General features: G+C 44.9%; 1 protein-coding gene across 9 annotated transcripts in view; it reads left to right on the forward strand.

Moving 5' to 3' along the window:
• GNG7 (G protein subunit gamma 7) overlaps window positions 1–14,348 on the forward strand; it is a 356,098-nt gene that overhangs the window by 214,695 nt on the left and 127,055 nt on the right. The gene's annotated exons all lie outside the window — the stretch shown is intronic.

A 14,348-nucleotide genomic window follows, 5' to 3' on the forward strand; every position in this document is an offset into this window, starting at 1 on the left:
AACATGGTCCATGAAAAGTCCTGAGCCAGTGCAGGCAGAGATATGGTCAGCACAGCCAAAGTACAAAGTTTGGTTCAGGCAGCAGGCTGGCCCATAAAAAGTTATAGGTCATTACAGGCAGCAGGGAGAGATATGGTCAGCACAGCCAAAGTATTGGTCCAGACAGCATGCAGGAACATCAAGCTTGGGGCCTCAGTCAAGAAAGAATGGGGACGGGTAGAGGCTTCTACCCACCCAAATCTCTTCAAAGCTTCTGGTCTCCAGACCCTGATCTGGGTATTGAAAACCAAGAACTGTTTTTCTCTACTTGGAGCACTATTGTGAAGCTCCTCGCATATGCAAGACCCCTGCGTTATCTTATATCCCACTGCTACAGTAGCAGGGAAAAAAGAGTAGTCCAAGCTCCAGGCAAAAAGCATGGTCATTAAACCATCCAGATGGCAGCCAGAAGCATAGTCGATAAGCAGGCTAGGGTCAGTTCAGGTGGAAGGCAGAAATGTGGTGGATAAACAATGGCAGACAGAGGCATAGTCAATAAACAGACCAGGGTCAGTTCACATGGAAGGCAATGGCATGGTTGCTTGAGGCAGCAGGCATATGATCAGCACAGAAAAATGAAACCGGGGAAATGACAGGCTGTTAGAAATATGGGTTAATATTTTAGTGACATGTGAAAATGTCAGACGCAGTTGGCATATTGGGGGCATTGAAAACTGGTGTCCCTTCTAACTCCCCCTCTGCATACAGGTTTTTTTTTTGTTTGTTTTTTTGGAGTCTTCGCCCCCCTTCTGTTGGTGGAATACTCTCAATCGGCGCTCATGAAGTCTGCTCACAGCATCAGAGCGCATGTTTCCTTGGAGGGGGATCCTTGCTGGTAGATAGGGACGTGACTATTTCTTCTATAAATTTGAAGAAGCTGCTGGGTCTTTCCGTGCATTTGGTGTAGGTGACACAAGCATTATAAACGGCCAAATTAATAAGCTAAATTGCAACTTTTTTTTGTACCAGAAATGGGACCACCTTGTAGCAAAATAGGGCTGCAGCATCTGATCATTGAAATCCACCCCTCCCTTTTAGAGATTATAATCTTGGATGCATGCAGGCTTTTGGATAGGACTGTCTTCCTTTAATTTCCACGGTGGTGTCATTGTGGATGGTGGACAGGACATATACATCTCTTATCCTTCCACTCCAAGGCCAGCACTTCCTCATTGCTTAGACTCTCTGATTCACCCCTTTTGTAGCCTTGTGGTCACTAAATTTTGTGGGAAGCCCTGTTTTTTCAGGTGGTACCGCAGGACAAGGTTTTCTCATGATACAGGTGGCAGAAAAGGGGTAGACTGGTCTAGAAATTATCACGGTAGATCGCATAACCTTTTTGGAAAATGGGAAAAGCCAGATCCCAGACCATTTATCTACTTGTGCTGATGTACGTTGGGCACTCGAGGCTGCAGCTGGGAGTCTTCGCCTTGGTACACATGGAACGCATACAAATATCCAGTGGTTCTTTCACAAAGCTTGTAGAGCATTACTGCATTTATCTGGCCTTTTTGCTGGGAATGTATTGCTTGATTCTCAGCCAGTCATTGAAGTGAACAAGGGACTCATCCACACACACGTTTTGGTCAGGGACATAAAGTTCAGCAAATCTCTGGGGGGGAAAAAAGTGAGGAAATGTATAATTTGTCATAGTTGGGATGATCCCGGGGAGGGCACTGAATATTGTCACTGAAATGATCATCTCATAGCATGACCTGTTCATTACAGCAGAATAAATGGGCATGTAATGGATGGGGTGGATGAACCAGTAAGCATGTCCTTCATTATTTTTTTTGGAAAGCCCATGTTAATGATGAGGCCCATAAATAACAAAAAATTTCCACTCATATGACTGGGCATAGGATGAACTGGGGTTGTTGATAATATACTGTTGGGCAAAAAGATTTGTCTGGTCCATGATAAACTAAAGCAAATTGTCGAACAAAAATTTATTTTAAAAAAATATATAATTTTTGGTGTTGGCCTGCACACTTGGCTGTGTGGTGAAAGGGAATTACTTGCTGATCTCAAGTTGGAATGCAGCCATAATGGTTTGGGTCATCCAGTAGTGATCATCGCAGGTAATCACTGGCTGTGCAATGAGCTGGGAATAGCTGCAACTGCCGGCAAACTTTTTATAGTGAATGGAGCCAGTGGCTGCACCTAGCTGCTGAGAGCTGAAGTAGGAATCTCGTATTCCTGCCATTGCCTTTCACACTGTCTCTATTTGCTGGTGTAAATGTAGAAATAGTCCCTGCTCCTCACTCTGCACTTCTAGCTCTCACTGGAGCAACAGGTTGAAAATGGATCGTGTTTGGCTACCTCTTGCCTGGCTTTCAACTCTGTGCTGAATGGTGGAGGTAGCTGTCATGTGGATGAATAGATCCTGACAATATTGTCAAGATCCTTACTGAAGGTGGCGTGGCTGTGCCTCGTCAGCTGATAGGCAATATCCTGCTATCAGCTTACTCTCTGGGCCCCTCCTGGAGTATATCCGTAAATGTACTCCAGTGACCCATAAGAGACGTATGGGTAAAAAAAAAAAAAAACCTTTGGCTATACAATTTAATGTCTGAAACTTTTGTGCGCTTTCTGGAGCAGAGAGATTGTATGGGAAAGCATGTAACAATGGTCATGCACTGTCCCTGATTCTCAAGTTGAAGAAACTAAAGATAAGTAGGGGGGTAAGTACCTCTTTAACCACTTGCCGCCCGCCCTTTAACAGAAACACGGCAGCATAGTGGTTTCAAAAATCCTGACCGGACGTCATATGACGTGATCAGGATTTTGAGCCGCTGCGCACCCCCGGGGGCGCGCATCGCGGCGATCGTTGTTGCCGTGGTGTCAATCTGACACCCTGCAACTACGATCTCGGTAAAGAGTCTCCGACAGAGACTCTCTACCACGTGGTCATCCATGTCCAATCACGGCTGATCACAGTGTAAATGGGAAGAGCTGGTGATCGGCTTTTCCTCACTCGTGTCTGTCAGACGCGAGTAGAGGAGAGCCGATCGGCTGCTCCTCTGACGGGGGGGGGGGGGTCTGTGCTGATCGATTATCAGCTCAGCCCCCCCCCTCCCCCCGAGGATGCCCACACTGGGACGCCACCAGACCACCAGGGATGCCCAGCATAAGGTATGCCACCCTAGACCACCAGGGATTCCAGTCAGTGCCCACAATGGATGCCAATCAGTACCCACAATGGGCATCACTGATTGGCATGCATTGTTTGGCACTGATTGGCATCCATTAGTACAGTATAATATAATACAATGCTGCCTATCAGTGCCCATCCATGCCCACCTGTGCTGCCTATCCATGCCCATCTGTGCCGCCTATCCTTGCCTATCCATGCCAGCTATCGGTGCCAATTTGTGCCACCTATCAGTTCCCATCCATGCCGCCTACCACATATCAGTGTCCATCAATGCCACCTCATCAGTGCCACTTCATTGGTGCCACCTCATTAATGCCCATCAGGGTAGCCCCATCAGTGAAGGAGAAAACTTTTTTTTTCTCAATTTTCTGTATTTTTTTATTTGTTTAGCAAAAAATAAAAACCGTAGATGTTATCAAATACCACCATAGGAAAGCTCTATTTGTGGGAAAAAAATGATAAATTTCATTTGGGTACAGTGTAGCATGACCGCGCAATTGTCATTCAAAGTGCGACATCGCTGAAAGCTCAAAATTGGTCTGGGCAGGAAGGTGTTTAAATGCCTGGTATTGAAGTGGTTAAAAAGTATGCCTGAATATTTGTACTTTTATAACTCAACCTGTAAATATGCTGATAACAGATTTATTTGCTGCTGGATCTGCAAGTACATCCTGCCGGTCATTGCTTTCCCTCTCGCTGTGTAATTTCTGTAATTACTCCTGACTTATTTGGTCTTCAAGAATGAACATTTCAAAGCCCTGGGCAAAATAGCTTGCAAGCTAGATGTGATTGTATGCTCTAGTGTTCATGGTCTGTGTTCAATGATTAATTAGCGCTGTTTATATGCTGCTCTGATGCTCAAAATTGTACAGTATGCTTGAGAGATTATGGGTGATTGTAAAAGCTCTGATTTTTAAAAAAAATGACATGTTGTATTTGCCTGCTCTGTGCAAAAGTTTTGCAGAGGGACCCCAAGCCTCCTCTTCTGGGGTCCCTCACCGGAGCTCTTTCTCTACGTGCACCATCATAGAAAACCATTTGCTATGAATGTGCATGTGCGGGCTTGCTCCTGAGCCAGGCTGTGTGTCTCTGACCTACTCTCTGCTCACAGGATATATACAGTATAAATATATATGTATTATTATTGGCGTCATGGGCATCCGTAGATCTTTTCTCAGGGAAGGGGGCATCATTTTAAGGTCACCCATGCTCCGCCCCTTTTCAACAATGTCATTAAACAGATGGGCTGAGTCATTATCACATAAGGCACAGGCATGTGCCCATCATATGCAACTTCACTGTGTCCATCAATTGCAGCTTCCCTGTGCCCATAAAATTGGCCTGTACAGTACCGAGGCTGTACAGTGTGTATATAGAGGGGATGGATGGTATTAGTGTGTATATATAGAAAGGAAGGTGGGTGTGTGTATATAACTGTATACAGGACAGATAATATATAACTGCAGTCAGTGATGATGGAAGAAGGTCTCTATATACAGGAAGGACGATGGGTGTATATACAGCTATATGTACACCCACCTTCCTTACTGTATATAGAGACTGTCCTCCATCATCACTGACTACAGACAGGGATGGGCCGAACACCCCCCTGTTCAGTTTGCAGCAGAACTTCTGAACAGGGGAAGTGTTCTAACCCAAACAGAAAACTCTATTGAAGCCTATGGGAGCCGAACAGGCAAAATCAAAAGTGCCCATTTTGAAGGCTTATATGCAAATAATTGGCTCTAAAAGGGGTATGGGGGTCTGGGCACTGCCCTTGAGGACATGTATCAATAAAAATAAGGAGCAATGATTTTAATGATGCTTTAAGAGGAACTACAGTCTGCTTACATAATTTGTAATAAAAACATCTTTGCCATTCTGAAGCTTCCCTCCTACCACTTTGCATATTATTTTATATATACTATTATTCTGTACTTGCCAAATATGCTCCAGAAATCTCTCTCCACTAAGTCTGGCTGCATCCATTTTGTGGGCAGCTGAAGCTGCTGCCTGTTCAATTTATGGATTTACGCAGACACACAGAGGGGCACCTCCAGTTCTGCAGCTCTCACTGGCCCGCTTATGACTCATCCCCCCCCCTCCCTCCTTGGCAAGCTCTCAGGAGTGTGGGAGAGAGAGCTGTGCATGATGTCATAAGCCTAGGCATTTTACCAGAAAAAGAAACGGGAAGTGGGCTGTATAAGGTATTTACAGGCAGAAAAAAAATGTTTTACAATCCGAAGTTAAAACAAGGGCAGAAGATTTAATAGATGGAAAGATCTAAAATGGAAAATTCGATGGATGAATTAGATGGAATGGTGTGATGGATATATATCTTTTTAATCTGTGTCCTTAACGAGAATCTATTGGAGAAAGGAGCACCAAGAATGGTGAAATATTAAAAGAGAGGGTAATAAATAATATAATGTTGTTAAGATTTAAAGATGGACGATAGGGTGCACGTGAACAGATGCTGTGGCGCAGCTCATCTGCCTTGATTAACCACTTTCCCCACTTAAAACGCCTCCTCTCCAAGCAGAGGGAAGTTGGAGGCTTTTTTTTTTCTTCTCTTCTCTTTTTGGGGAGATTGGATAACTTAGCTAAACCCTAAAGGGAATCTCTCTGGTTAAAATTTTTTTTTTTTTGTACGGCAGTCTGCCTCCTTGCCCCTCCCCCTTGCCGAGTACCCTTCCCGTTGGGGGAAATTTAAAGAGTGTCAAGATGACTAAAATAACTTTGACTTCTTACAATGTGAAGGGGCGAAATAGCCCAGAGAAACGTATGAGATTATTAGGGAGATTTAAATCTCAGATTATTTTTCCTTCAAGAGACACATTTTAAAAAGGATAGGAAACCAGAAATTTCCCACAGTGTACCATAGTGCCTCCCAGACCACAAAAGCAAATAGAGTATCAATCATCTTCGCAAAACAGTTGCCATGGAAAGAATCAAAGATAATTACAGATGACTCAGGTCGCCTCCTTATCGTGAAGGGATATCTGGCTGAGCAAAAGGTCACCTTGGTGAACATATATTTACCAAATGAGGATCAAATAGGAGCCCTAGAGACATATTTAAATATAGTGCATCAAAACAAAGAAGGAGTTCTGATGGTGGGAGGGGATATGAATATGGCATTAGATCATACCTTAGAGGCTTCGAAGGGAACCTCACATATATCCTATACAAAACTGTGCAAAGCAAAGAGATTGTTACAAGACTTGCAACTAGTGGACAGCTGGAGGACCCTCAATGTACACGAAAGGGACTATACATTCTTTTCAACAAGACATAAGACATATACCAGAATTGATTATGTTTTTGTATCTCAGAATGCCCTTTCGTGTATATTGGAGGCCTCCATAGGCTCATTTACACTATCGGATCATGCACCGACACTGTGTTATAGAATGGGGAGACAGAGGCCCACGGGAATGGTACTGGAAGATCACCGAAACACTCCTGAAGGAACCAGAATATGAGAAACAAATTGCTCAGGAGTTAGAATTGTACTTTTTGAATAACAAATCAGAGGAAATAACACCTTTATGTATATGGGAAGCGCATAAGTGTTATATCAGAGGAGTTCTAATATCCTTAGGAGCGTATAGAAAACGCTCTCTGGGCGCAAAGCTTGGCTCCCTGCTTGGAGAAATCCATGCACTAGAAAGGGCACACAAAAAAACCCTAGTGTTACAGACGGAGGAGAAATTAACACGCCTTTGCAACAAACTAAATTTGTTATTAATGGACAAAACAAAAGCTAAAGTAGCTCGTTGTATATTCTATGAATGTGGAAACAAGCCAAGCAGGCTGATGGCAAATGCGCTTAGATGAGAGCATGGAACCATACTGACCATATTAAAACATCTGGGGATGTATTGGTTAGTTCTTCGTAGGTAATAGCAAAATAATTTAGAGATTTCTACACAGGTCAGTATCAAATTGAGAGTCAGGCAGCGGATGGGACGATATCGAAAAGAGGGGAGGAGGCAAAGGAACACATATTAGCATCAGGAATGCTGAAGATATCTAAAGAGGGAGCAAATGATATAGATGGACCAATTACAAAAGAGTAGAAGCCCTTAAATCATTATAAACAGGTAAAGCACCAGGACCAGATGGGTACACGTTGCTTTACTATAAAAACTATGCTGAAAAATTGGCACCGGAATTTTTCTAGCAGCATTTAACTCAATTCGGGAAGGACAAAGGATGCTGGCATCAAAGGATGCCGGCTCATATTACAGTAATCCCGAAGGAGGGGAAAGATCCATGTGGCAGCAGGCATGAGGCAAAGATTAATGAGCCCAGCTGAAGTAGGTGGGCTCATTAAGACCTCTACAAAAAACCCCAGCATGCTTAGGGAGATGCTCCATCCTGGAACCAGTTTTTGTGTTGTATAGACTGGGGAGTGTGACACCTGTTCTGTGCGGTGAGTTAACGCCTGTGTGGCAAATCTCTACAACAGGGACAGGGACTGGGGCAGCACAAGGCTGTTCTCAGTTGTTAGACAGGGAGTCTACGTGTGTAGTTAGAGGTCAAGCTGACCAGGATTTATTTTCTTGTTTTATTTTGTTTGGCTGTTATATGTATCACTGCATGTAGCCTAAATAAACCGGATCTTTTGTTTTTTGAACCTACACCGCTGTCTGCTGTGCCTGACTTTGTGTTGTGAACCCATCCAGGGGGTCACACACACCCGCTGCCGAGCTAACCCCTCACAGTTGGTGGAGAATGCGGGCAACTTTTTTTTTGTTAAGGCCAGCATGGAGGAGATACTGAGACAGCTGGCTCTAGCAAATGCAAACCAGCAACAAGCAAATTCAAATCAGCAGCAAACAAATGCAGGTTTACAAAAGAGCCTTGCAGCCCAGCAGCAGATAAATGCAACTTTGCAGCAGAGTTTGGAAAATCAGCAGAAGGCTCACCAGCAGAGTTTGGAAGCTCAGCAACAAGCCCAGCAGCGATCTGAAGCCCGCTTCATAGACCTGTTGCAGAAGCAAGAGCAGAATTTTCAACAGAAAATAGAGACATTAATACAGCAACGTCCGCAGACCAATGAAGCAAGTGGTTACAATAATACCGCATCCTTTGGTGTGAGCCGTTTACTGACAAAAATGACTGGAGAGGATGATCCGGAGGTGTTTTTGACCACATTTGAATGGACTGCTGAAAGGGAAAAATGGCCTAAGGAGCAATGGGCTGGACTGGTGGCCCCTCTGTTAACTGGGGAATCGCAGAAAGCTTATTATGACCTAGAGCCTGACCAAGCAAAAGACTATGTGGTGCTAAAAGCAGAAATATTGGCACGGCTGGGTGTCACCCTGGACGTCCGGGCTCAGCGTGTGCATAACTGGACTTTTCAGGTTGGAAAACCTCCCAGGTCTCAAATGTATGATCTCATTCACCTGAGCAGGAAGTGGCTGCAGCCAGAGACTTTGACTGCACCAAACATTGTGGAACGTGTGGTTATGGATCGTTTCCTGAGAGCTCTTCCTACTGCCATCCAAAAATGGGTAAGCCATGGAGACCCAGAAAATGCAAATAAACTTGTGGATCTGGTTGAGAGGTACTTGGCTACAGAGAACCTGACCACCTCTTCCAGGGACTCACGGACTTTCCCCCCTAAGACCAGATCATCCCCAGTGACGGGTAAGATGACTCCAAGGGGTGAGGGTGGAGAGAGTGAGAGGGTGGGAGTTCTACCTAAGGTCTGGCGGGAGCAGCCCAGGAAGCCCATGCTGCAAGAGGCAGCGAAAAAGATTATTTGCTACCGCTGCCGGCAAGAGGGACATATTGCAGCCAATTGCCCAGTTGTGGATGAGCCTATGCAATGTGACTTTATAAGGGAGAGACGTCAGTCGCTGTTTGCGACAGTTGCATGCACTGCCATTCGGGGACCTGAGAGACATTTATGTAAAATGTGTATTAATGGTAGGCATGTTGATGTGTTGCTAGATTCAGGTAGCCTGGTAACATTGATAAAAGCTGAATTAGTTACTACAGAGGTCTCTGGGAAGAACAGGGTGGCTGTTATTTGTGTGCATGGGGACACCCGAGAGTATCCTGTAACTTCAGTGTTTTTTGAGACCCCCAAAGGTAACCTCTCTCATCAGGTGGGGTTAGTGTCTCACTTACCACATGATGCTATTGTGGGAAGGGATTTTCCAAAATTCTGGGAACTCTGGGATTGTCCTGAGCCCCCCACTGGTGCCCCTATAGACCAGGAAGATGACCAGAATTCCTCTGGGAGTGGTGAGGACTCTCCTGAATTTCCCTTGTCGGTATTGGCGGGGGAAACTCGAGAAACTGGGGAGGAGCCAACATCCTCAGCTGAAAACATGCCGTCTGTGGAGTTTTCGGACCTTGAGGTTCACAGGGAAAATTTTGCCACAGAACAGTTAAAAGACCCCACCCTAATAAAGGCACAGGAAAATGTGGTGAAAATAGATGGCGAGTTAGTGAACCCAGATAAGACTTGCACTTACCCGTATTTCACTGTGGAAAGGGACCTGCTGTATCGAGTGGCTCAAAGGGCAGAAGAAACCATTGAGCAACTTGTGGTGCCCAAACCTTACAGGAAGTTGGTGTTAGAATTGGCCCATGGGCACATTCTGGGAGGTCATCTGGGGACCGAAAAAACCAGAGAGAGGGTACTGCAGAGATTCTATTGGCCTGGGGTCATGAAGGAAACAGAAAATTATTGTTCCTCCTGCCCTGTGTGTCAGAAGTCGGCACCTATGCCACATTTCCGTAACCCGCTGGTACCTCTTCCTATCATTGAGGTCCCCTTTTGAAAGGATCGCAATGGATTTGGTAGGTCCGATAATGAAGTCTGCTAGGGGGCATCAGTACATTTTGGTTATATTGGACTATGCTACCCGTTATCCGGAAGCAATTCCTCTTCGAAATACATCGGCCAAAACCATAGCCAAAGAGCTATCTCTTGTTTTTAGCCGCGTGGGTATTTGTAAGGAACTGCTTACGGACCAAGGTACACCCTTTATGTCCCGGGTTATGAAAGAATTATGCAAGTTGTACAAAGTGAAGCAATTGCGTACATCTGTGTATCACCCCCAAACAGATGGGTTGGTTGAAAGATTCAACAAAACCCTAAAACAAATGTTAAAGAAGGTGGTGGATAGAGATGGAAAGAATTGGGATTGTCTAATACCCTATCTGATGTTTGCCATTAGGGAGGTACCCCAATCCTCTACGGGTTTCTCACCCTTCGAGTTGCTCTATGGGAGACACCCAAGAGGGCTGCTGGATATCGCCAAGGAAACTTGGGAAAATGAGAGTTCTCCTCACAGGAGCGTGATTGAGCATGTCGCCCTGATGCAAGATAGAATTGCACAGGTAATGCCAATTGTAAAGGAACATTTAACCCAAGCGCAGTTAGCACAGCAGAGAGTGTACAACCGTGGGGCCAAGACACGTACTTTTTCCCCGGGGGATAGGGTCTTGGTGCTAGTCCCTACGGTTGAAAGCAAATTTCTGGCCAAATGGCAAGGTCCATATGAAGTAATTGAAAAAATTAGTGAGGTGAACTACAGGGTTAGACAGCCAGGAAGGCGAAAGCCGGAGCAGATCTATCACGTCAATCTGCTGAAAGCCTGGAGGGATAGGGAATCCCTAGTCGCAGAGACTTTGTCACAAGTACAGCCTGATTGCTTAGTTCCTGAGGTTGGAATAGCAGACACCTTATCGAAAGCCCAACAACAGGAGGTTAAAGAGTTTGTACTTCGTAACAAAGAGATTTTCTCTGAGCTTCCGGGACAAACATCTGGCGTAGAGCATGACATTATCACCCCACCAGGAGAAAGGGTAAAACTAAAACCTTATAGAATACCAGAGGCCCGACGGGAGGCAATACGTGGGGAGGTTCAAAGGATGCTGGAATTGGGTGTGATAGAGGAGTCCCAGAGTGACTGGTCCAGTCCTATCGTACTAGTGCCCAAACCTGATGGGAGCTGGTGGTTTTGTAACGATTTTCGACAATTAAATAAAGTTACAAAATTTGACACCTACCCCATGCCGCGTATAGATGAGTTGATTGACCGGCTGGGAACAGCCCGATATATGACAACTCTTGATCTCACCAAAGGGTATTGGCAAATTCCCCTGGCCGAGTCGGCCAAGGAGAAAACTGCGTTTGTAACCCCAGATGGGGCATTCCAATATAAGAGAATGCCGTTTGGGTTACAGAATGCACCGGCAACATTCCAGCGGAAAATGGATAAGATTCTGAGGCCCCATCAGAAATATGCTGCAGCTTACCTGGATGATGTGATTATCCATAGCACAGACTGGGTCTCACATTTGCCAAAAGTACAAGCAGTCCTAGACTCTATCCGGGAAGCTGGGTTTACGGCCAATCCAAAGAAGTGTACCATTGGACAGGAGGAGGCCAAATATCTTGGGTACACTATTGGGAGGGGGGTGATAAAACCCCAAGTCAATAAAGTCGAGGCCATACAGAGTTGGCCACGTCCCAACAGCAAGAAACAGGTACGAGCCTTTCTGGGAATCGCTGGCTATTATCGACGATTCATTCCCCATTTTGCTTCTCAGGCTGTGCCCCTTACCAACCTGACAAAAGGGAAAGAGTCGGTTATGGTTAAATGGTCCCCAGAGGCTGAGGAAGCATTTCAGTCCTTAAAAACAGCCTTATGTAGCCAGCCAGTGTTGTACTCACCAGACTTCTCTAAGGACTTTGTTGTACAAACTGATGCATCAGACGTTGGGTTAGGAGCAGTGTTATCCCAGGTCTGGAACGGGGAAGAGCACCCAGTCATTTACCTCAGCAGGAAGTTAAAGTCCCTTGAGGTAAATTACTCCACGATTGAGAAGGAATGTTTAGCAGTGAAGTGGGCTCTAGATTCCCTTCGGTACTATCTGCTAGGTAGGCACTTTGACCTGGTGACTGATCACGCTCCTTTAAAGTGGATGGCTCAGAACAAGGAGACCAATAGAAGGGTAAATAGGTGGTTCCTAGCCCTACAGGAATTTAACTTTACAGTTAAGCATCGCCCTGGTGTTAAAATGGGGAATGTGGATGCTTTGTCTCGGATACATGCGTGTCTGACTGCTGGTGTTACAACCCCAAGGTTGAAACAAGAGGGGGGGGGGGTATGTGGCAGCAGGCAGGTAAAGTCACCTGGTTGTATCCAGGATGGTAAATATGTGTGTCCTAGATTCAGGCTTTATGCAGACTTTTACAATTAGAGGGGAAGAGTTAATGAGCCCAGCTGAAGTAGGTGGGCTCATTAAGACCTCTACAAAAAACCCCAGCATGCTTAGGGAGATGCTCCATCCTGGAACCAGTTTTTGTGTTGTATAGACTGGGGAGTGTGACACCTGTTCTGTGCGGTGAGTTAACGCCTGTGTGGCAAATCTCTACAACAGGGACAGGGACTGGGGCAGCACAAGGCTGTTCTCAGTTGTTAGACAGGGAGTCTACGTGTGTAGTTAGAGGTCAAGCTGACCAGGATTTATTTTCTTGTTTTATTTTGTTTGGCTGTTATATGTATCACTGCATGTAGCCTAAATAAACCGGATCTTTTGTTTTTTGAACCTACACCGCTGTCTGCTGTGCCTGACTTTGTGTTGTGAACCCATCCAGGGGGTCACACACACCCGCTGCCGAGCTAACCCCTCACAATCCAGCACAATGTGCTAGCTATCGCCCAATCTCATTGTTAAATGTGGATCTCAAGATCCTAACAAATACTCGCCACTAGATTACTAACATATATCCCGGCCCTAATACACCCTGATCAAGTAGGGTTTACCCCGGATAGGGAAGGCAGAGAGAACACACAGAGGGTTCTGAGTGCAATATACCTGGCTCAATGCAATCAGAAACCTTTAGTACTTATCTCTGCAGATGCAGAAAAAGCTTTTGACAGAGTAGATTGGACATTTCTGAAAGCTACATTGCAACATATAGGACTGGGTAGTGGAATGCTTAACTGGATTAAAAGCATATATTTGTGTCCAAAAGCAAGGGTTAAAATAAACGATACAATATCGGAACACTTTTCTATACACAACGGGACACGACAGGGCTGTCCACTCTCGCCTATTATCTTTATCCTTACATTAGAACCCTTCCTGAGAACCATCCGGGCTAATTCAGATATCAGAGTTATCTTGACCAAAGGAGAAGAACATAAGCTTGCGGCTTATGCAGACTATTTGCTATTTTTTATAACCTCTCCAGTGTTGTCGCTTCCTTCCTTAATATCGGAAATGCGTAAATATGGAGAGATCTCCAACTTTAAGATAAATTTATAGCAAATCGGAAGCAATGGGAGTGGAAGTAATCTATCTGCTAATTTTGCTTTTAAATGGACAGACTCGTATATATCTTATTTAGGGACTAAGATAACAAATAAATTAGAAAGAGTGTTTGAACTCAATTTCATACCATTGGTGGGACAGATAAAACTAGACCTACAGCGTTGGATAAGGAAGTCTTTACGTGGTTTGGTAGAATCAATATTATAAAAATGAATGTTATGCCCAGATTGCTATATTTGTTCCAGACCTTACCCCGATTAAGATTACCCCAGGATTTTTGAGAGATCTCAGAGCAAGGTTTGCAAGGTTTATATGGGCAGAGAAACCAACGAGAGTGCGGAGAGACACCCTAGTTCAACCAAAAGAGAGAGGAGGGGTTGGATTTCCCAACCCTTTTGGTTATTATGAAGCATCACATTTAGCACGCATAATGGAGTGGTGCACATCGAAAAAGGTCAAACCTTGGATCTGTATAGAACAAGTGGTGACCACCATACCCTTGGAGGGGATAGCATGGCTCATGGATACTGAGATACCTCAGGTGGTGAAGAGACATCCTACAATAGGTGTGACTCTTCGAACAGTTAAAAAGACATTTAAGAATACGGAGATATCGAGGTATCCAAGTCCCATGATCTCATTCCTGGGCACACCGAGCTTTGAACTAGTTCTGTCAGACTGTGGATTTGGGAATTTAAGGCAAAGAGGAGTAAGCAGGCTTTGAGATTTTGTAAGAGATAATCATGTGGTGACGGGTGAGAAGGCTGAATGAGAATTTGCAGGGGAAATAGATCTATTTAGGTGAATACAGCTGAAGGCCTTTCTCCGATCAATAACACTG

Source organism: Lithobates pipiens, unplaced genomic scaffold (assembly GCF_037356315.1).
Source record: "Lithobates pipiens isolate NorthernLeopardFrog02 unplaced genomic scaffold, aLitPip1_a1.2 Scaffold_13, whole genome shotgun sequence".
NCBI lineage: Eukaryota > Metazoa > Chordata > Amphibia > Anura > Ranidae > Lithobates > Lithobates pipiens.